The sequence below is a fragment of the Panthera tigris genome, chromosome D4 (genome assembly GCF_018350195.1).
Source record: "Panthera tigris isolate Pti1 chromosome D4, P.tigris_Pti1_mat1.1, whole genome shotgun sequence".
Classification (NCBI taxonomy): domain Eukaryota; kingdom Metazoa; phylum Chordata; class Mammalia; order Carnivora; family Felidae; genus Panthera; species Panthera tigris.
In genome coordinates this window covers 58,104,719-58,128,652 of record NC_056672.1, presented here as the reverse complement: position 1 = coordinate 58,128,652, position 23,934 = coordinate 58,104,719, and the positions used below count along the sequence as shown (strand labels likewise).

The 23,934-nt window shown below is 51.0% G+C and overlaps 1 protein-coding gene and 1 long non-coding RNA gene across 3 annotated transcripts in view; one reads left to right on the top strand and one right to left on the bottom strand.

The window, feature by feature from the left end:
- The window catches only part of PAX5 (paired box 5), a 187,936-nt gene that overhangs the window by 30,869 nt on the left and 133,133 nt on the right, over positions 1–23,934 (top strand). The gene's annotated exons all lie outside the window — the stretch shown is intronic.
- On the bottom strand, positions 1,576–3,212 carry LOC122233272. Its single transcript, XR_006210816.1, has 2 exons — positions 2,861–3,212; positions 1,576–1,834 (listed from the first exon to the last, which is right to left on the bottom strand). It is a non-coding gene; the product is annotated as an uncharacterized LOC122233272 (long non-coding RNA).

Here is a 23,934-nt window from a genome sequence, read left to right as displayed (position 1 = left end):
CTAGTCTGCCCTCATCTTCACCCCTTGGGTGAAGGAAAGAGGGCCTGGCAGAGTCCTTGTGTTCTGAGCTTTGTGGTCTGTAAGAAACCTGTGTGCAGATCTGATGCCCAAGGGCACGGTGTGCAGGGTACAGTGCAAGGCCTTTTGTCTCCTTTCTTGGGGAGCCTGGGAGCCGAGGGCGTGCTGGGTGCCCTGCAGTGAGAGCCGCACACCTGGGCGGAGGGGGTCAGCAGGTGGGTTCTCCCAGCTGGCTCTCCCAGAAGGCCTCCGACGACGAAGGCAGCGATGGTGGGGGGCTGAGGAAGTTAATCATCTCATCTCTGCCCTTGGGCCTGGAAGGAAGGAGTGCAGTGGCCTCCTGGGGATTACAAAGATGACAATCTTCCCAGTTGCTTTTTCTGAACCCCTGTGTATGCCTGCTGCCTGGGTCCCGGGAGCCGGCCATCTCTGTCCTGCACACAGGCCTACCTTAACCTGGGTTTCTGTTCCCTGATGGGCTGCCAGTGCAGCTGACGTTAATGGGTTTGAGAGGAGAAACGAACCCCTGGGAGTCTGTAAGACCTTCTCCAGGAGAGGGGGAAAAAAAAAAACGCCTATGGTCTAGGGCCTGAGAGCTGCGTGACAGAAATCTTGATTCAATTATTCTGTTCCTCAGCACAATTCCCTTTCTCGGCTCCCTGTAAGGGATGTGTGTTCTCGTGAGCACATGCCTAAGTACTTAAGATCTGTAACTAGAAAATTGAGTCGGCCCAGCGGTGGATTGGCCTGTGGTCTTCGTGTTCTGGGCAGTGTGGAAGCTGGATCTCTGGCCTCCTCTTGGAGCTGTGGGGGCGCCGGGGGGGGGGGGATGATTCACGGCTTTGGAACTTCCCTCACCCCTTTCCCCTGTTCTAGACACTCGGAGCAGATGTCAGAAGTCTTTAACTCAGTGGGCGGTTGTGCTGTGTTACCGCAGGAGGCAGTGGGCCTACCATCTCTGTTGGTTTATGGGGTTGGTGCTGTCATCTTTTCTGCCATTGTCACCTGCACTCACAGCAGATGTGCCCAAGCTGGGGCCCGGCTGTGTTTGATCACAGTGGAGGGGCAGGTTGTGTGAGACTCCCTCACAGGCCGAGGGATCCCGGCACAGACTTTTGGAGAAATTAAAAAAAAAAAATCTAGTTTGATGTCTATCACCAAACAGGTCCTGATTTGGCAGGGGGTGGGGGCTGTTTTACTGTGTTTGTGGAGCACTGGGGGGAGGGGCAGCTGTTTTACTGTGTTTGTGGCGCATTATATTGGCTTTTAGCTTCTGCTCATCGGCCACTGTTCAGCTTCTCGTGCTGCTTTAAAAGGTATCGAGTGGGGGGCATTGAGGTGGCTTAGTCGGTTAAGCGTCCAACTCTTGATTTTGGCTCAGGTCATGATCTCGAGGTTTGTGAGATGGGGTCCCACATGGGGCTCTGTGCTGATAGCACGGAGCCTGCTTGGGATTCTCCCTCTCCCTCTCTCTCTGTCCCTCCCTGCCTTGTGCTCGCATGCACTGTGTCTCTCAAAATAAATAAACATTTAGAAATTAAAAAAGCTATCGAGTGGTCAGAATGCAGGTGTTGTTGGTCTAGACTGCTCTGTGCCATCAGATCATTTCTCGAGGACTGTGGCCCAGTTGGGGTATTGACCTTTAAGAAGGACAGTGACAGATTGAGATGTGTCCGGGTGGGTGTCACCTGGAATGGCGGGGATCTGGATATTACAGCCCCTGGAGAACACCTTGAGCCTCTAGGGTTGTTTCGATACAACAAAGAGAAGAATGAGCAGGACTGGACTGTTGCCTTCAAATATTTGGAGAGCTGGCCTGGAAGGTAAGAGGAATGAGACTTTGTTGTCTGGCCTTCAAGGCCAGTCTGCATCAGATTCAGAATTTCAGCTCAGTGTAAGAAAAAACTTGTAGATATGAGAGTGGTCTGAGGCAAAGGGAGCTACCTTGGTAGGTAGTGAGTGCCCTGTCACTAGAGGTATGTAAGTAGAGCCTAGGTGACCATGGGCTGGGGCTGCTGTATGAGAGCATCAAGGATCAGATGTAGGATTGGATACTCTTTGAGACCAAGTACTGATCTCCAGAAAGACCTGGGAAGTGATCTAGTCCGTTTTCCGGGGGCTAAGGGACAATGATTTGATGGTCCTGGAAGCCGACAGGATTGGGAAGAGTGGGAGCCCCAAATGGCAACCAGAGCCCCTTCTCCCCTTGCAGCACCAGGAGTGTGTTAAAGCAGAGAGGTGGGCAGAAGTGCCCTTGTTCACATCAGCAAACTGCCTTGAAGGACTACTCCCCAGTGCTCCCGGATACCCTTTCCCACCCTCCTTCCCTCTCTCCCTCCCTATCTCCCTGGATCCTGGCATTGGCTTCAGGGGGAGTTAAAGAGGCAGAAATTGTCACCCCTATCTTATAGGGGAGGAAACTGAGGCCCCAAAGAGTTCTGTGACATTGTCAAAGCCACACAGCTGGTGTGGCCTGGGGAGCTGGGAGCAGCTGGAGAGGCCCTGAAGGCCCCAGTTCCTTGGAATCCCCCCCCCCCCCAGCTCTCATTACCCTCAGTCCCTCCAAAGAGATGCTTGGGAGGTAGAGCAGCCTGGGGCTGGGCAGAGCCTGGGGACAGTGTGAGGAAGAGTTTCAAGCAGAAGGGACTGGTCAGCAGGTTGGATGCTGCCGAGAGCGTGATGAAAAAGTCAGAAACCAGCACTGCTGGGCGCACTGGAGGGCTGGCCTCTTGCGGAAGACCACGGCACTGTTTTTCACAGGAGCCCTTGACAGCCTGAGGGAAGAGCTATGAGGAAGAGAGGCACAAAGGGCCAAGAGGAAGAGGCCAAGAGGAATCCTCACCCCCATTTCTCAGATGAGGCGACTGAGGCTCTGCAAGGTGGATTCTACTTTGCAGTCATCTCCAGCTAGGACTTCGGTTTTGCCCTGTGGGCAGTTCCTGCTGCCACTCTCATGCCCAGGCCTCAGGACAGGGGTGGGTGGTTACAGAGTCTAGTCACAAAGGGCCTGCCCTCTAGAGCTCACAGACTGGGGTCAAGACTGACAAACCCAAAGTCCCTCCAATGGTCAGTGTGTAAGATGGTGCTGTGATGGACGGTGACACCAGAGGGGAAGAAGAGCAAGGCAGGGAGGGGCAGATTTTGACCAAAGGGATCCAGGAAGGCTCCTCCTAGGAGGTGGCCCTTTATCAAGGGAAAAATAGTTTATACTGCTTCTGTTTTTTTTTTTTTTTAACGTTTATTTATTTTTGAGACAGAGGGAGACAGAGCATGAACGGGGGAGGGTCACAGAGAGGGAGACACAGAATCCGAAGTAGGCTCCAGGCTGAGCTGTCAGCACAGAGCCCGACGCGGGGCTGCAACTCACAGACTGCGAGATCATGACCTGAGCCGAAGTCAGACGCTCAACTGACTGAGCCACCCAGGCGCCCCTGCTTCTGTTTTTAAAATCAAATGAAATTTAAATTTTAGTTCCTCAGTTACACCCGCCACATTTCAAAGCGTTCAGTAGTCTCACGGTGTGCTGAGTGGCCACTGTATCGGATGATATGGCTTTGATGCAAGTGCTTGGTGCATAGTAGCTGCTCAAGAAGAGTGCTTCTTGGTGGAATGGGTCAGTCATGTGCTTGTGGAGGGTTCACAGTTAGTAAGGAGGGGGAGTGGGCAATCTCCTCAACCAGGAGGGTTTCTGTTTGGTATTTTGGGCTTCCACAGAAAGCTCTATTTGAATAAAGACTTCTGTAGCAAAAACAAAAAAGTTAGGGCACTGTTAGACTAGTGGATTGCCAGGGGCCCCTTTGGTCTAGAAATTCTAGGACTCTCCCCTGGGACATTTGCCTCCAAGATCAGCTTTGGGGATGTGGCCGCTGTGTCCTGATCTCAGATGAGCTGTGTGCGGCTCAGGTGGCAGAGAAGGCCCTGGGGCCTCTGAGGGCAGAGCTGGGGCTGGCTGAGGGAAGCTACGGGAAGCAGATTGTAGCTCAGTGCAAGGAACTGCTTTCAGATAACAGCCAGGCTAGGCCAAGGATGGAAGCATTAGCTTGGGAAGGGAATGAGCTCCCTGTCATCAGATGTGTGATCAGGGACTAGACAAAGGAGAGGCAGAAGAGCCAAAGAAGGCATTCTGATTTGGATCCCATGACTTTGAGACCTGTTACAATCTGGGTAGCAGGTGCTTCTGTGACCTCCTATGTCTGCAAGTAGTTTTCCCTACTTGTTTTTCCCTTCTGCCACCTGACTCTGAGGTGGCCGTCCACATGGACTTGACTGGGCAGAGGCCACATCGCATGCGTTTCTCTCCCTGGTCAGCTCCTTGGCACAAGGCACAGTGCCCAGAGGTGCTCAGGAGTTCTGTGGCTGGTACTGAGAGCTTTCGTGAAGTCTCTGGTGTAGGCCTCAGGAATCCCACTGGGCCAGGGGGACAGAGCCTGATGCGGTGCTTCCCCCACTAGGAGGCTGGACTGGGCCAGGCAGGAGCGGCTGTGAACAGTGGCCATGGGTGAAAGGGCAGCCCCAGACCCTGTGTTTCTTCCTGGGCCTTGGATCTCCGGTGGGGTCTCTGTCCACCATCTATCTCCAGGGCCCCCATTAAGGTCCCCTTGACTCCCCCCTCCTCTCCAACCCCCAGAATTTGAAAAGCTCTGATGAGCACACCAAGGTCAGCTGAGCGAGAATCCCTTTCACTAGCTCAGAAGGCTGCCCAGTCCAGGACCAGTGTGGACTGTGGGAGCCACAGCTCCTTTGTGAGCAGTAGAGGTACACTGCAGGTGGAATTTCTGGCCTTCTGTCCCCCGGCTTCTCTCTGCCTGAAGAGGGCACAGGAAAGGCATCCAAAATCCCTAGGTGGCCTGTCCTTTTCAAGAAATGCCAAGTCCAGCATGACTCTCAAGGAGAGGATTGGGGGGCATTTAGGAGGGGCTCCTGTCATGACTATCTCTACCCCTTTCTGGGGGTGCCTGTCTCTTCCTCATGTCTTTCATTCGGGGGTGCATCTTATCCAGTGTTATCTGCCTTTGTTTGTGTCCTGTTAATAGACTTTTTCTGTCTGCTTCTGTCTGGTCTAGTGTGCATGCTCTCTCTCTCTCTCTCACGCACACACACTCACACTCTGTCACTCACGGTCTCACACATATACACGCTGTTGCACACCCGCTCTCTCTCACACACTCTTTCACACACATACACACTCCCTGTCTTTGTCACACACTCTCACATACAGACACACACTGTCACATACATACTGTCACACACACACACACATACCTCTCTGTCTCTCTCGTTCCTCTCTCTTTCTCTCACACATGCTCAGTCACTTTTTCTTTTCTTGTATTCACTCTTGCTCGCCCTCTTGCCAACTCTCTGCTCCTCTCTCTCCCAGGTTGGGAGCCCCAGCTCATCCCTGCTCTGCAGACCTCCATGGGACCCCACGCAGGGAGGGAAGGGCTTTCAGAAGCTCACAGACCGACCCCCTCCCCCACCACGGGCAGACCCTGATCTTCTTCTATCAGGACCCTTTTCCTTGTTGGACACTCCCATCCTATCTGCTGCTCCCTGGCTTGGGATGGAAGGCTGGGGACGAAGGTGCAGAGACCCCTCTCGGATTTGCCAGAAGGGAATGGATGTGTGAAAAGAGTTATCGGCAGCCCTTGATTCCACAGATCGCTCATCTCTGGAGAGCCCACGATGAGATGGTGAGGTGTTGAGGCAAGGACACAGGCTCACAGGCCAGGGACAGAGCAACATGAGGACTTCCTGGCGTGAAATCTTCGGCGAGTGACTTAATCTCTCTGACCCTCCACTTTGTCATCTGGAAAATATCCGTAGCACAAGCCTTGTGGGTTATTGTGAGGATAAAATGAAATCATACCCTCAAAGGGTTTAGCCCCAGGGGCCAGTCATAGTAAGTGCTTAATAAATGGCCACGGAGGAGAGTGGGGCTGGAGGGTGTGAGGCCAGTCACAGGCTGAAGTCAAGCAGTCGCTAGCCTTCTGTTTGGTGGCTGAAACTAGGGATCTGCCCACCGCAGTCTTCCTGTTTGTAAGGCCTCTGCTGTGGCATCGAGACTGAACAACAGTGCCCCCAGGTGTCAGCAGCAAGACGAAGGGCCACTTGCTTTCCTTTGCTTCCTTTCCTCAGGACCTTGGTCTTCCAGCCCCCTGATGGAAAAGAGTAAAAGGATCAAGTCTCAGTCCACAAAGAGTGGCCCTAGGTACACACGAGAGGCTCCAAGATGGAGGGCAGAGGGCAGAGCACCTGGGCCTGGGAGGGCTGGGGGTGGGGTCATCAGCTTGGACCTCAGGGCTCCCCTGTTGGAGTGAAGGGCCTTGGAGAACATCTAGGACATGTCATTCCAGTCATTATCCAGAGGAGAAAACAGACTTGGAGAAGAGAAAGGGTCTGACCAGGTCACGTGGTAAAAATCTGGAAAACCCAGAGGGAGGGAATGGACTCTTCAGAACATCCTTGGTATCCAGCTGCCTTTTGATGTGGCATCTCCCAGTTTCTTCTGTCCCTTCTCTCCCATTCTCCTTTCCGGCTGCTGCCCCCACTGTTGAAAGCCACCAGGAACCTCATCTGCCTGTGCTGGGACAGAGGGGCTCTGACCCCTGACTCATCCCCAGGGCGAACCTCAACTCTTGACAATGAGCCTTGCCCTTCCTGCCTTGCCTCCCGTTCCTCTTCCTTGTCCCTTCTGTGCTTCTGCTCCCTGTGCGTTCTCTGAGCTTTCCTGTCTCCAGGCCATTATCCACACAGGGGGCCCTCCCACAGGAGTGCTGTCCTTGAGGCTGGTCTGTTGGCCTGGCCTGGTTCCCAGAGCCAGCCCACTCCCTGCAGGGATTTTCAGTGTTGGACCAGTAGTCCTTCACAGCCAGGCCCAGGATGGAGCATTGGAAGCCAGAGAGCCTCTGCAGAGAGGGAAAGGAGTGACTAGCATTTTGTCTCCGTCTTTCCTGGGGCTTTACCAGGGCAGGCCTCCCTTCCCCAGCCCTCCATGAGGTGCCCCCCTGGAGGTCTCCTCAGGCTGCCCATGCAGGGGGCCCTTCTCTGAGTTCTTTCTTTGTCTATCTGTGCAGGGCTCAGAACCAAGGTTCCCACTGGGAGGGGGATCGCTTAGAAGCCAGGTGGCAATTCCCAGCCTGGCAGTCATGCTTTACTTGGCTTGCCTTGGAGTTAAAGTAATTTTTGATTAGTTACCGACATTTAAAAATCAGATTTCATATGTGGATGTTTGGCTTTTCTTGGGGGAAAAAAACCCCAAAACTCCAATCTGGCAACACTGGGCAGACTTTCCCACGTAGCCATGACCGTCTGTGGCTGCTGGGCCTGCGGGCCTCAGGCTGCTCCCTGTTCAACTTGCTCTCAGTTATTCGTGCTCCGTTTTTCTCTACCTGAAGGCCTTTGAGTTTCTGGAGTCCTAGAGTGGACTTGGAGGAACAAGCATGAGTCCAGTCGATGTAACTAAAGCCTGTGCGGGGCAGCACCATGACCTGGCCCAATGGAGCTCTGTGTGTGTGTGTGTGTGTGTGTGTGTGTGTACACGTGTGCGTGTGGTCAGGGAAGTAGGCAGTCAGGTTCTTAGGCCAGTGGTGAGTGGGGTAAGGCACGGCAGTAGGGCAAGGTCAAGGAGCCACACCTCCCGTAGCCCAGAAGAGCAGTGAAATCGAGGTCATTCAGTCCACACCTACCAGATGAGACAGGCACAGAGGTCCCAGGCTTTGCCTCCGGGCGTGCAGGGCGTGCTGAGTGGCAGTGGTAATAGGGACCCAGGTTTCCATCTCCCAACCTGGCTGGCCACTTTCCGTATCCTTCTGGCTGTGTCATCATTGGCACTCTGAGAAGTGTCAGAGACTTTCTTGGTAAAGCAGAGGACCTGAGGCCAGGTGGCCAGTTGGAAGGGCTCCTTGGGCCTTTCCCTAGTGCCTAGGGCCTGTCCCTTGGGTGTGTGTGGGGGGTCGAGTTTCAGTTCCTCCTGGCCCCCGGGTCCCTGAGTTTCACTTTGATTCAGTGAGTGAAAGCCTGTGTGAGAGCCAGCACCACTGAATACCCCCTCCACCCCTCCCTGCCCCTGTTTTCACGCTTGCTTTGCCCACACCTTCCCCTCTCACCCCCCAGCTCCCCTTCCCATGGTCTGTGGTCTGGTGTTCTGGAGAACCCTAGGGAATGTAAAGGATAGGGTGACAGAGTGTGAGGGATCTCAGTTCAGGGAGCTGGTTCTGAGGTCAGCCAGAACAAGAGTTCTGGGGTCAGCTGAGGGGACAGCTTAAGGGATAGAGTCTCCACAGTGGACGGGCTCCCACTGGCTTTCTTCCCCGATCTGTGTCTGCTGCCCTGTGGGGCAGAAAATCCCACAGTCCCTTCTCTCTGGCTTTGGAATATGGTTAAACCTTGGCCACAGTCTGAGGCTCGGGGCTTCACAGGGCTCCAAACTACTAGAGGCTTATAAGGCAGGTGCAGGAGCCCGGAAGGAGGGGGATAGGACCTCTGGGCCCCTTTCCTGACTCTGTGGCTAACTTACTGGTGACCTTGGAGGGAATCCCTTCCTCTCTCTAGGCCTATTTCCTCATCTATGATATGGGATCAAGGGATTCCTAAGGTTTTTTTTTGTGGCACCAAGATTCTGAGCTTCTCCTAGTCCCATCTCAAATACTGTTGCAGTATTTTAGAACAATGGTTCTCCAATTTTTGGTCTTGGGACCCCTTTAAATGCTTAAAAATTATCAAGGACCCCAAGAAGGTTTTTAGTTTAAAACATAAAAGTTTAAATACTTACTTACTAATTCATAAAAAATAATAGGGGTGCCTGGGTGGCTCAGTCGGTTAAGCATCCAACTTCAGCTCAGGTTATAATCTCACAGCTTGTGAGTTTGAGCCCCGCTTCTGGAGCCTGCTTCGGATTCTGTGTCTCCCTCTCTCTCTGCCCCTCCCCTGCTTGTGCTCTGTCTCTCTCTCTCTCTCTCAAAAATAAACATTAAAAAATTAAAGAAAATAGTAATAAACAAGTAACATAAGTAATGTGTTTGAAATAAGAAAGAATCATATTTTCCATACCAAAAAATTTAGTCAGAGTGGCATTGCTTTATGATTTTGCAAATCTCTTTAGTGTCTGGCTTAATAGAAGACAGCTGGATTCTCAGATCTGCTTCCTTATCCAAGCTGCTGTGATACCACACATCCTAGTGCCTTTGGAAAACTCCACTGTGTACTTGTGAGAGGGTGAGAGTCAATGAGGCCAATAAAATCTTGGATTTATTATGAAAATAGTTTTGGCCTCACAGGACCCCCTGAAAAGGTCTTGAGGTCCCTCAAGGGGTCCCTGGACTATACTTTGAGAATCTCTGCTTCAGGCTACTGGGGACTCTGAGCTTGCTTACTTATCGCTTATACAGAGAGGGAAAGCAGTTAAATAGTTTTTACTAAAAGGAAAGGTACCATCAGTTCCCCCTATTTTTAGCTCCTGAAGGCAGGGGGAGCCATGGAAGGTCTTTGAGCTGGGGTGGGGGGGGGGAGTAACAAGACATGCTGGGCTTTGGAAATCCTCCTGTAGCACATTGGGTATGCAGTGCTTACTCCTCTCCCAAGTGTGAGCTCCCACAGAAAGGTGCAGCTACTGAGGTTTCTTTCATTGCCAGCAGAATGTCTGTAGGGCTTGAGGTCTGACCTCCCTCCAGCAGGCTTTCTTCAGGGTAAAAAGCAGCCACCCAGTGCTCCCTATGAGACTGGAGAGCGGGCATTCTGAGACCCAACCACGTCTCCCCAACCCAGCTCAGCTCTGCACTAGCTGGCAGATCCCTGAGATCTCACGCTGGGCATAGTTTTGGTGGGAAAAAAAAACCCCAGGTAATAATATTGAATAGGAATGAAAAAAAAAAGAAATAAAGTAGTAGGTTTGGTATTTATCTGAACTCCTGCTATTTGAGGAAAAGTAGGTCTGAAAGGCAATTGAGACGGGAGATTTCTGTTCTGATTCCATAGGCGCTTCTAGATGTTTCTGGAATGCCAGTGGTTGGGCACTGGTGTGTGTGCATCTATGTGCATGTGCGTGTGTGTGTGTGTGTACAGTTTCACTTTGGAATGTCCAGTTTTCCTCTTCATTGGTACAAGCTTATTACTTGTACTAGTCTTTCCTTGGACTAATGGACTAAAATGGAGGAGAAGGAGGTGTCCTAAGGTAATTTGAGAAGAACTGAGAGACCAGGGCTTAAAGGTGTTAGAGAAGATGCATATGAGAAAGAGATTGCTTGTAGTGTAATGAACTGAGCTATGTATGAGGGGAAACAAAACCATGGCCCCTGGAGAAACTCAAGGAGGAGGATGAAAAGCGACAAGAAGGTCAGGCACTTCCCTGTACTAGCCACCAGGTGGCACCATTGACCCAAGACAGCTTAGTTGCTGTCCAGGGTTGGGGACAAGAGGGGTAACAGGGCAGTGTGTAATGGCCATGTGGGAGTTTGTAATTCAGTGGGGGGTGGCGGTGGCCAGGTAGGCTGACTGTTTCCTAGAGACTTCTTTCAAAGCGTTTAGTCAGGGCAGGCAGAGGCTGGACCATCCTTGTTGCAGATCAGTCTGGTCTTTCCTCAACTCCATGGTGCAGATGTCTAGATATAAACCTTTCTGAGAGTCAAGTCTTTGGTTCTATTCTAAGCCTTTACTGGTTGTGTGGCCTTGGGCAAGTCATTTCTCTCTTTTTTTTCTTCCTTCCTTCCTTCCTTCCTCGCTCACTAGCCCCTCCCCCCCCCCCCCCCCCCCCTTCTCTCTCTCTCCTCTTCTTTCTTTGTTCCACACCCAGCATGGTGCCCAGTGCAGGGCTTGAACTCATGACCCTGAGATCAAGACCTGAGCTGAGATCAAGATTCAGACACTTTAACTGACTGAGCCACCCAGGCCAAGTCACTTCTTTCTGAGTCTTGTTTTCTGCATGTCAAAATGTGGAGATTTGAACAGGCAGTTTTAGTGGTCTTTTGGGCTCTGACATTCTGTGGTATGCCTGAGGGAACACGGGAGGGAGATGGAGTTAAATTCAGGATCATTCAGCTGTATTACCTTGGGCAGGTCCCTTCCCATCTGTGGGGATTATAGTAACATCTCCCTCAGACTTTTTGGATAAAGTAGCAGCCTCGAAAAGACTTTGCAATCTTTTTTGGTCCTGTAGGACAAAGAGGATTGCTATTTATTATTTCCCCTGGAATTGAAGTTGGCCAGAGGCAAATCCTTACAGTGTAGAAAGTTTGTGCCTCTGCCTGTGACCACCAATAAAGGCCTTATGGCAGGTGCTGCTCAAGGTCACTGTTTTTCTTGAATCTCCTCATTTTTCTCCATCTCCACTGCTACTGCCTCAGTCCAAGCACTCTCTCATTTGAACTATTGCTTATAGCTTCCTAGTGGGTCCCTACCTCCAATGTCTCTGACTTCTCCAAACAGTCCACTTTCCACAGAGCAGCCCCAGATGCACTTCTGAAATAGTTCTGATCAGTGACTCACCTAAAGGGCTTTTGCTCTTCAGCTCTGCCTGTTGTTCTCAGAAGCCCAGCAGACTTAAAAAGGCTGCAAGGCCCTCCGTGATCAGGCTCCTGCCCATCTCAGGAGCCTCATCTCTCTCCACCCTCCTTTTTTCATGCTTATTCCAGCCACACCAAACCTCTTTCCATGTCTTGTTCTTTCCTGCTTGCAGCCTAAGCTTTCTGTGCATGGGTTGTAGGATCAGGCAGTGGGGGCTCTGATGCTGACTCCACCAATGCCTACGCATGTGACTTTGGGCAAGTTATTTGACCTGAGCCTCAGCCTGAGTTTCCCCATATATAGAATGAGGGCACAAATTATGCCTATGATTGGGCTGTTATGTGGATCGTATGAGGTAATGCGTGTAAAGTGCCTCTGTGTGTGATACATGCTCAATAAAGGATGCCTCTTATTATGGTGCTGTTCTCCCTGCCTGGGAAATTGTCCCTTCTTGCCCACCATTTACCCAGGTGACATCCCAAATCTTTAGGATCCAGCATGAATATCACTTCCTAAGCGAGGGCTTCCTTGGTGCTCACTCTTGCCGGCTCCCCTGGCCCCACCCTCAGCACACAGAACCTGCCTGTTGATAAAAATACCACATTGGTCATTGTCTGCCCTGTGAGACTGTGTCTGCAGTGCTCATCACTGTTGCCCTAGTACCCAGCACAGGGACTGGTTCATGGTAGCAAATATGTACTGAATAGGGACTCTGGATGACATAGAAGCCTGGAGCCCATCTGGTCGGTGGATGCTGGCGGCTGTGTAGAACCCAGAGCCTTGCACATCAAACATCCACCCATTCTTGCCTGACCCCAAAGCCTCTGTCCTCCAGCCGCTGCTGTCTGGCCCCATAGAAAGGATCTCATGGCAACCATTCCAGAAGGGAAGGGAGCTCCTTGTTCTAAATACACGTATATGCGTGTACAGATGCGCATGCACACACATATGTGCATGCTGGTGCCTTCAGCCCCTATCCTGCCTGCCACACCTGAGCATATGTTCCAGTGTATGGCCCCAAATCGCAACTCTAACGGGTAGCACTTACTGTTTACTGTATGCATTTTAAATTATTAATGCATTTAATACTCACCACCACGGCACCAGGTAGGTACTCCTATCATCCCTGTTTTATAGAGATTCAAAGAGATTGGGGAAGTTGTCCAAGGTCACATAGGCCCAACATTCAACAGTGGCAGTGTTGGGACTGGCACCTAGGTGGTCGCCATCCTGATCTTCCTCTCATATGGTGTCGCAAAGGATGGCATCAGTGGGAACTCCCCCAGCTCTCAATTCCACCTCCCCCGCCCCGCCCGCCGCCCCGTCCGTTTCTGCCATCCTGTCCTCCTGCCAGTCTGAGCACAGGGGGCGACCTTGGCTCAGAGCCTGCTTTATTAATTAGGTGCCCCATTTCGGAGGTTTCCCCCAGCACCGCTGTGCACACTTTCTTGTCACACCTTCAAGTTGGTCAGTTTCAAGCGCAATAATTGGCTGATCACACATAGGCTTTAAACCACAGCTGGGTAGTGCAGCGGGTGGACTAGAGTTTGGACCCAGCCCTTCTGGGTACCAGCTGTGTGAGCTTTGACAAGGGTCTTCTCTGAGTTTCAGTTTCCTCGCCTGTCAAAGGGGATAATAATTTTGGCTTTTCCTGGCAATTAAAAAATGTTACTTGTGATATTTCACTAGGCACTGGCATGTGGCAAGTTTCAAAATAGCTATTATTATTTCTATCATCGAAGCAGAGTTGTTACCCTGAATTCAGATTCCTTGATGACCTTGTTGACAGTTTTCTAAATTCCCAGCTTTTTTGTGTTCCCATTCTTTCTTTTTTTTTTCTTAATAATTATTTTATTTATATTGCTAGGATTAATGATAGGACCATTCAGGCAAGGGGTCCAAAGAAAAAGGAAGACATACCCACCAGAATTTACACTGGCAGAACTTTAGCTCTGTATTCCAAACGGCTAATAATTCGAGTTGTGGATGAGGACAGCTTGCAGAGGCAGGATGAGACTGACATGGGGTGGAGAAGCCTGGGTTCCTGACCCCAGTTCAGCCACTGTCTTGCTGTGTGATCTCGATCAGGTCCCTCCCCTCTGGGTCCTCAGTTGAGCCCAGAAAAACCTTCCAACTCCGGATCCTTCCTTTTCCCTCCTCCCCCCCTCTCCACTGCCCCCCTTCCTGCTCCTCATCTTCTCTCTCTTCCGTTTCCTTTCTGTCTGAGACACAACGCCATCCAGCACTCTTGAATGGTACTTTTGTTCTGCTAACATCTCTTTTCTGAAAAGGATGATTGGTCAGGTTTGTATCTTTTAAATGCTGGCACGTTTTATCAGTTAAGAACCTGCAAACCTCTCTCCCAAGACATAGCCTTAAGGAGTAGACAAGCTGCAAAGGTGGGGAGGGCGTTTATGGGAGACAATGGAGTAACAATAACAAAATCTCTTTGGGGGCCTCATGTATGGTCCCTACAGAAAATGCCTTCTTTCCTGAGAGCCCCCTTTCCTGCTCTTGCCATGACCTTAAGCGTTTTCCAGCTTGACTCCAGTTATGACTTTTGTCCCCCCTTAGCTCCCTGCAGAATGGGAGAGGGGGCAAGAACAGAGCCCACACTTGGGTGGCCCTCACCTCAAGGCCTCTTTGAGGTAGGGCGTGGAGCACTGGACTTGGAGGGACAGGGTTTAAGTGCTGCTTTGAGTGCTGGTGATCTTGGGCAAGCCATTCTGGGCCTCAGTTTTCTTCTTGGCAAAAGAGAACAGAATGCCTTCCTCAAGGTCTTGTGCAGACTCGGTGAGAAGCAATGCGTGAGAAAGTACTTTGTAAACTGTAAAGCTCTATGTAGGTATGAGATGGTTCCTGTAATTCAGTTCATGAGCCTGTTCCCAGACTGAACAATTCCTTAACTCCTCCAGAGGTCAGTTTTCCCATCTGTAAAGTGGGGTCTGTAGTACCTAGGTCATACAATTACTGTGAGAATTCCGTAAAGAGTGCAAAACACCTGGCACAGTTCTTGGCAGTGGCAGGTGCCCAGGTCTAGGTCAGCGCCCTGTTCCTTTCCCTTTCTCATTTTTCCACAGCCCTTCCCCGTGAGCACAGCGCACAATAATTATGCTACATGCTTCCAAAATCTGGCTGCCAAATCTTCGAGCGGCGGCTCCTTGGCCGGGAGAGCTTAGACAACTTCCCTAACCTGCGCCTCCATTCTCGTCCCTGTAAAAAAAGCATCATAGTAATATCTGCTTCAAAGGGTTGTTGACAAGATTAGACGGTGCCCATACACGACTCGACCCAGGGTCGGCGCCAGGTGAATGTTAGTGATTCCGCCGGACCTTGCGCCCTCCGCACAGCCAGACGCGGGACCCCGGCTGCGGTCTCCTTCGAGCCCCCAAGGCAGGTGGAAGAGAGCCAGGCCTGAGCGGAGCGGGAAGGGGTTTATTCAAGGTCGCACCAGGATTCCTGCGCCAGGAGCTTTGAGGAATTTCCAGAGATTCCGTCGTGCCGCCTTGCGACAGAGAGGCCAGACCGCCCTCCTGGTCCGGTCCCCCTCGGCCCGGAACGGAGGGTACACTTCTCCCGGGAGGGCATCGGGATTTTCCTCCGCGGTGTGGAAGGAGAAATAAATTCAACCGCAGATTCAGGCCGTGGCGCAAAAAGAAGGGAGCGCGCGGCGCCCTCGGGAAGGAGGCGGCCCGCCGCCCGGCTCCGCCAAGCATTTGCAATTTAATTGACATTTGGCGGCAGGAAGCCAATCAGTATAAGTCAATTGACGTTCGGCGATAAAACTACCCGGCGGCCGGGCGCTCCCCCCGCCGGCGGCCTCGGCTGGGCCGCGGGGCACAGCGTGGCGGCCCCGGCAGGTAACGGCGCTGGCGCGTGTCTCGGCCCGCGAGGGGGCGGCGAGCGGCCCGCTGATTGCCGCGCAGCCCACGGCGGCCGGGAGAGGCCCGTAATGAATGACTTTATTTGCCGGGGCCCTGCTGAGAACAATTGAGTTTGTTATGGTAACAACGGATGCCAGCTTTCCGGGCCCCGGGGAGCGCGGGCGCGGCGGCAGCCACGAGCTGGGCAGCGGAGCAGATGATGCGCGCGGAGGCGAGGGGCGCCGGCGGCGGGGACCCGGCCCAGCGAGTGTCAGGAACCCGGGGACGCTGCGTACCCCCGAGCCTGGGGAGGAGAGGCCGCGCTGCCGGGCCGCCTGGGACCGAGGTGGATGATGCACACCGCTCTCCCCTTGGACCACAGTGCAGACCTGGGATGGCAAGACGCTTGCTTGTCCTACCGGCCAGCCTTCCTGGGTGTCCCCGCGGCCCCTTCTTCCCTCGGCCCCTGGGGCCTAGGGGCTTCTGGTCTGACGGAGTGAGGCTTTGACATCAACTTTTTGTCTCTTGCACGAGTGGAAAGTAGAAAAAAAGCAGAAAGGCATTCCTGCTTCGTTCCAGTGCGGTGGCTTGACAAATTCAGGGCCGGATTTCCGCCCAACATGTGTGGGCATTGCCTCTATACCCTCCGCCCTGGAGAGATGGTTTTCTCTCCACCTCTATCCCCAGTCTGCATCCCCGGGCTTTGTGGCATGGCACCTCCCACAGGAAGCCCTCCTTGCTCTTACAGAGAAGACTCAGTCGGGTGGCTGCCCCTGAGCCTCTGCAGCCTTCTACTATCTCCCCCTTCAGACCATGAATTCTAAGGACAGGAGCCACCTTCCATTTCTCCTCAGCACCCACCATGGAGCCTGGCACAGAGCACAGATGTGGAAGGAGTGGATAAGAGACTGGACCTCTCTCTTTCTTGTAATCTCTTTCTTTCCCCCTGGTTAGAGACACCAGAGTTCCTTCTCTCCTTTTTTTTTTTTTTTCCTTTTCCAGTTCTTTTTTCAGGCATGCTATCGTTAATTCACTCAACAAATATGTACGGAGAGCCAACCATGTGTTAGGTACCCTGGTACTAACGGGTCACTGCCCTTGGGGAGCTTACTGGTCAGCGAGAGAGGATAATGCATGTCCTTGTGATCAGTACACCAGGAACCTACTGTGTGCTGCATAATGGCCAGAATTCCGAGTCAGCTAAGCTTGATGAAGGCTTGCTGAGGGCTTTTCCCTCTGTCATTGCATTCAGTGATCCCTAGTGCCACCCTGTGACAATCACTCTTATTCACAGATGTACAGACTGGTGCTTAGAGTGTTTAAGAAGGAGCCCGATGCTGTGGAAGGAGTCTGGCTTGGGAATCCAGCACTAGTTTGCCATATGAGCGATGTCCATGTTCCTCCCCTCTGTGCCCTAGTATCCCCATCTGTAAAATGGGGGAGTTGCCACTGATCATCTGTGAGGGCCAGCTGAGGATGAGTGTGAGCCAGGAAGGACACAGGTCTCTGTCCCCAGCCCCCAGCCCCCTGGTCTTGCAGTGTGACCAGTGGAGGAGCAAATGTTCTTTTTCTTTCAGCCTTATGAGGCTGGCAGTGAGACTGAAGCACTCACTATGTGGCAGGCACTGTGCTCTCAGCAGCCTTGAGAAGTGCAGGTGCTATTACTGTTTTCCTTTTGCAGATGGAAAAAATGAGAGATGAAATAACCAGCCCAGGGTCACAAGGCTAGCGCGTTGCAGGGCTGGGATTCAGACCCAGGCAGTCTTGTTTCAGAGCCTGTGCACTTACCTGCTCTGCCTGTGGCAGGGGGAGCACAAGGGCCTCCTCCCCCACTCCCCTACTCTTTCACCTCACCCTCACCCCGGCTTTGTCCCACCTCCCCAGCGCTCTCAACTCCAGGCCCATTTTGCATGTTTGCAGGACAGCAGGAGCACTGATTTCTCAAGGTGTCTTTTCTTCCCTTGGCCTTTTGCTCTTTCCTTTGTTAGAGACCCAGGCAGGAAGGAGAAGCTTCTGTGGAACCCTAGTCTCCTCTTGGCTCTGTTCTAGCTGGATTATTGTGTTTGGGAAATGGGTTTCTAAAAAGGATGGGGGGGTTCCAGGTGTTGGCTTTTAGGAGCAAGCTCTCACTGTTCATGTTGAGGAAGTACATTTATTTGAGAGTTAATTGTGGCACTCGTCTTCCTGTCTCTCGAAAGGTGTCTGGAGAACTCTTTCTTTCCCTAGATACGTCCCTTTTTCAGGAAGACAGATTAGGAAGATAGTCCCTGCCATGGGATAGTCCTAACAGGCAGAACTGGAGGGGCCTTGGAAAGTATATGCAGTGAATACCTGTCAACTTGGCATCCCCTCTTTAAGACAAGTATTTGGGGGGCTCCTGGGTGACTCCGTTGGTTGGGTGTCCAACTTCGGCTCAGGTCATGATCTTGTGGTTTGTGGGTTCAAGCCCCACATCGGGCTCTGTGCTGACAGCTTGGAGCCTGTCTGTCTCCATCTCTCTCTACCCCACCCTGGCACACACTCTCTCTTTTTCTCGCAAAAATAAATGAACATTAAAAAAAACCTTAAACAAACAAAACAAATGTTTTGTAGTGCTTCCTTTGCTATGTGAAAATGAAATTTAGAAACAATATAAGCTACCTACCCACATAATTTTAAAAAATCAATTCAATGCCCCAATTGTGACAAAAGGGGGAAAGAAAAATAAAATCATAATAAAATGGTGTATTTCATTATGTAAATGCTCAGGCATGACTACGCCAGAAGACATAATAAAGTAGTCAGTTGCTTTGCACTTATGCAGAGAATCACCACGAATGCAGCGGCTACAAATGTGGGCAGCTGTGTTTTTTGGCAATGCAAATTCTTCTGGTGGTGTTGCAGTCAGTAAACTGATTTTCTGAAACTATGAACATGTCTGGATACAATTCCAACCAAAACAAAGCATAACCTTTTCTCAATTTATGTGATGGTTGCATTCCCGGAAAAGTCAGTGTAAATTAAAACACAAGTTTGTGTCTATAAGTAAAACAGTTAGGTTCATGGCTCAGATATTTATAAAGAGAGTTTTGGGGCACGTGGCTGGCTCAGTAAGTGAAGCAGGCAGCTCTTGATCCTAGGGCTGTGAGTTTGAGCCCTGCACTGGGTGTAAAGACTACTTAAAAATAAAACCTTAAAAAAAAAAAGTTTTCACCAACCTGAATGTATGATGGGTCATTCCAAAGACATGTGGGCTCAGGGCAACTTTTCACTGTGCTGAACGGGGCTGGGTACCCCCCTGACTCTGCCCACTAAATGCCGTAATTCCTCCCTGGTAACAAAAACGCACAGATTACCCAAATTTCCTCTGATCTGATCATCTTTGTTGAGATCCACTGGAACAAACAGTTTGTCTCTGGGCTCCCTTCCTTTGGGAAGTTCTGTGACTCTGGTAAAAAACACTATCTGCATGTATTGTGCACCTGTTTTGTGCAAGACCTGGCATTTGGGAGACAGAAACATGAGCTGATTTCTATCCGGGCTGTGAAACATAAGCCCCTACTCCATGGGTGCCAAGCTCCCAGGAGCCCTCAGTCAGTGGCACAGCCTCCTCACATCGTATCTCTGCCGGGATATCCTCTGCCCCCTTCCTCATCCTCCCAAGCCCAAATCTTGGCTCAGATGCCACCTCCTCCCTCCAGGAAGCCTTCCCTGACCCCCCGTTTAGTACCAGATGACTTCTGTCTCTTGGCCTCCACCGCCTGCCCTTTGGGGTTCTCTTAGGGCACTTTCCCAGGCTGGTGTCATAGCTGCATCTCTAGGCTTTGTCTCCCTGCCGGAAGATGGCTCCTTTGAGGGCTGAGATTGGGTTCCCTTATTGGGCTAAGCTTGGACTCAGAGCACCAGAAAAGATGGTTGAATGCTTGAGCCAAGAGATGCAGCCTAGCCCGGTATCCCTCTCTGTACATATCTTGTCCTTTTAATTAAGCACATGGCTTCCTTCTCCTGTCCTCACTCCCTGTCCTCATCAGCTGACAGGAGATGCTTGCTGTGCCAACATTGCGATCTCATTTGGGATCTAGCCGCTTGCTCGCTCCGACCTAGTGCTTGGACTCGGCACAATTTATTGAGCCCATTGCACGGATGAACTGAGGAGGTCACACAGCTGGCAAGTGGCGTAGCCCGAGCTGGTGCCTGCACATTACCATCTGTGTCATTTAAACACTTCCAAGCCTGGGCCTCTCTCCTAGGGAGTCATTCATCTTTTTAAAGGCTCCTGACTCAGTGTTGGGCACTGTGGCCTCCATGGTGAACATGGCATGGTGGCCCCCTTTGACTTGCCTCAGGGGGTTCTGTCTCCCAGGCCCTAGGCCAGGCACGGAAGGCAGCATCGGATGTCCCGAGTGGGCCAGTGACCACCCTTTACCAACAGGTCATCAAGGAGCGGCTGTCTTCTTTGTACTTGTTTATTTTGTCACTTTCAGTGAAATGTCCACTTTTGTCCATTCATTTCACAAGTGTTTATATTGTGCCTGCTAAGTGCTCTAGGTACTGGGGACACAGCGATGAACAGGATAGACAAAAACCTCTGCCCTCATGAGTGACATCTTCTAATAAGAGAAAGAGAATAAGTAAATAAGGAAAATAAACAGCATGTTGCTAAGTGCTCTGGTGGACAATGAAGCTGGGTAAGGGGATAGAGAGTGAGGCGAGGAGGGGGTGGGGAGTACATGCTGGTTTCTGGAGGGTGGTCATAATGATGAAATGACATTTGAGGAGGGAGGAGTGAGCCAACATCTGGGGAGGAACTTTCTAGAGAGAGGGAAAGGCGGATGTGAAGATCCGAAGCAGGGGTGTGCTTGGCATAACTGAGGGACAGCAAGGAAGCCAGTGTGGCTAGAGCTGACTGAGTGGAGGAGAGTGGGAGGAGGGGAGACAGGAAGGCCAGGTTGAAGGGCAGGGCACCCAGATGCTGAAGGGCCTTGTAGGCCATGATCCACTGTGGATTTTGCTGGGAGTGAGATGGGGCATCAGTGGATGGCAGCCCAGTACGTCTAACGGGGAACTTCAGAGGTGTGTTTTGCCCCCTGCCACCAGTGAGTCGCTAAATTCGTCAGATTTTCGCTCCTGATCGTCTCCTGAGCCTGGCTCTGAACTGGGTAGTCATTCCCGTCGTCAGCTCTCTCCTGGGCTGGGACCATCGTCTGGCCCCGGAGCCTCTGTCACATCTCCCTCTGATGAGGTCTCTACACTGTGGCCAGATCAGACCATATGAACCCCTCCACCCCATAACCCTTCTGTGCCAGGCATGAATTTTAAGTATATTAATATGATCACACAAGGGCCCAACTATTTGGAAAACAGACTGGGGGGATCTGGGATGTGGGGTTTGGGGTTACTGGAAGGTGGACTGTCATCTGGTGGGTAAGAGAGGCAGTGTGCTGCAGGGAGAGGTCCAAAAGCCCTTTCCCCCACTCTCAGCGAGCCCCTAGTCTCAGCCCTCTCTCAGGCCTCAGCAATGGCTCCCCCCAGAGGCGCCTACTTTATTTATAGCTTCTCCCCAGCTCCCCGCGGGTAGAGGAAAAGTCCATTAGTGTGTTTGCCGACTCTGCCAGCTCTGAGCAGATGCAAGGCTTATTTGCAAACTGTCATTGCCCTGGCCTCCTCCAGAGACCCGCATGCTGGGCTCAGCCTTGTGGCTCCAAGAACCACCTCCCCCAGGCAGACAGCCGGGCAGAGCCCCTGTCCCCTGATTTCCCACAGCACAGAATCTTGGCTTGCAGTTGGGAAATTTAAATTAAATGCCGTGAAGGAACCATAACAGTACATTGGGCCATGTTGACAGTGGAGAATGAGGTTCTCTCTGTTGGTAGGAGCCCATTGGCTTGGCACAAATCAGAGAGGTGTCCGGAGAAAGTGCAGAGTCCTGAGCTGAGCCCCTGGGATCCAAGTTTGAGTTCCGGTTAGGCTGCTGAGTGTCTTAGTGACTTTGGACAACTGTTTACTGCCCTCTGGGCCTCAGTTTCGAAGCTGTACGTGAAGCTGCAGACAATCTTAGGATCCACCCTAAGCTCTAAAATTCTCGGACGTGTGATTTGAAGATGTTTCTTTCATCCAAGTAGTCGAAGACAGTGGTGTGCCCAGAATGTCTTGGCAATCCTGAAATTCCTGGAGGTTGGCAGAGGCACTCAGGAGCTGAGTCCCTAGGCCTCTTAGTCTCACCTGTCCTGATAACGCTGCTGTGTGACCTTGGGCAAACCACCTTCCCCCTCTGTGAGCCCATTTTCTCATCTGTAAAATGGGAATGATAATCACTTGCTCAACTCTTTCGGCTCTTGTGAGAGGCAGATAAACTGAGGAAAGTGAAAGGTCGGCGAGAACATATGCTCAAGTGGCGGCTGTTACTATTGCTGTTGTGGTTACCATTTTTGGATGTGCCTTACCCGGTGTGGGCACACGCACTTTCCAGTATAACATAAGCACATGCCCCTTCTGAGTGCAGTTGACGGTGGTTCCATGCAGAATGCAGAGCCCTCTTAGAGTTTCTGCTTGCTCAGTTCCATGCCATCCTGAGTCCACCATCGACGTGCATGTGTTTGGTGGAAAAACACACCACAGATCCACACAAAAGCCTCTTGAGTTCTTTTCAACTGGGACAGGAGATGACACACATTGGCAGACAGAGGCTGATCTCTGTGTATCCAAGAGGAGTCGAGCCAGTCCGAGTATATCTAACAGGTCAAGCTCTGAAATGAAGAAGCAATAAGCCAGTGAAATGGTACTATCACCGAAACATGATTGATCAATTGAATTCTATCAGAGACAGTGGACAGTGAGATTAACTCAGGCCTGATAGGTTCAATGAGTTAAAGCATGATGTTCATTTCAGCTTCATTTCACCAGTCTTTGCTTGTGAAATTGGTCAATCAATAGAGGTTGAAGATCATATATATATATATATATCGGGGACCATCTTATGGGGAATATAATCTCAGTAGTTGGCTCCTGGCTGGGGCTGCCTGCCTCGGGTAATGGAGACAGAACAGGGACTCCATCAGCCCCATCGAAATGGCCTGATATCTTCTCCAAATGAAAAGTATTTTTGGATCTCTGATGATTTATCTTTTTTTCCTCCCTCTCACTTTGATCTATGACAAAACCCATACCCATCTTGGAGAAATATAGTGATTTCTCTTGAAAACATTTGTGCAATGATCAGATAGATACACTTCAAAATATGAACCTTCTTTTTAGTTATATTGTCCTTGGAAAAAAATAAAGACAGTAATTTAAAAACTCAAATGGGGGTAATGCAAAGATATCAGTGTAAATATGATTTTTAAACCCTTTTATTTATTTATTTCTGTGCCGCGGGGATGGGGGACAGACTGCTGTGTGTGTGAAAGCCAAAAAAGGGGACGCATGCACAAGGAGTCCTTCCAGGTATAATTAAAATGAAGCCTTTAGCATTCTTTAATCTCATCTAAAAGCACAACTCATAGAAACAAATCACCCTTTGCTGCTAGTAATATTTCATTCGCTTTGGAATATTTTCACCGTGGTGGTTAACATCTTCCCTAATTAGTGTGCCTATTTCTGTAAGGTGGAGGAATTAGGTACTACTGTGCAAGGTAATGGACTTGGACAGTATGGATTAGAGAAAACAGACTTGTCCTGTGGCAGTGCACTGGGTATTCCTTCCTGCCTATTCGTTGAGGTCATCTTGATTTAATTAAGCACAAAGAAATCCCATCTCTTCGTACCAACACCATGAGAGCTTCAATTATGTATTTGTGCTGTTTGTACATCACAGTATATATTAGGGTCTGGATAATGGATAGCAGCGCTGAGCAGCTAGACAGAGAGGAGAGAGCCTTGCACACTTTGCCCTCTTCCCCCTCCCCCAATTCCTGCATTCCAGTCCTACTGAATTATAGCCATTTCCCAAACACCGTGTTTTCTCGTGTTTCTGGGCCTTTGCATATGCTGTTCCCTCTAGTTGGAATGCACTTCCTTCCTCTCTCCACCGCTTTCTTTGGCTATCTCCTTCTTATTCTTTCTTAAGTCTTGGGCTCCATTTTTCCCACGTGGCTTTTTGGATCACCCTTGCCCCCAGTCTGGATTAAGTGGAGTGGTTTAGTATAGGCTTAGGAGCAGACTCTGGAGTTAGACTGCCTGGGTTTGGATCCCAGCTCTTCCATCTCTTAGCTGTGTGGCCATGGGCAAGTTACTTAACCTCCCCGCACCTCAGTTTCCTCATCTGTAAAATGGGAGGGGGAAATAGCAGACTTAACATTATTGGGTTGTTATGGGGACTAAGTGGGTAAGGTGCTTAGAATAGTGCCTGGCACGGAGCAAGCTCTGTATAAGGACTGCCAACCACCATTTGGCTCCCGGGGCTGTCTCCGCTTCTTCGGCTCCCAGCACTTACTACATTGGAATTATTCACTCGTGTACCTCGTCCACTCAAGGGCAGGGGGGTGACTTAAACCCCTCTCTAATTCAGGTGCCACACTCATGGCCAGACTGGGGACCGGCCTCACAGGATGTGTTGGTGCATGTTGCTCAGGAATGAATG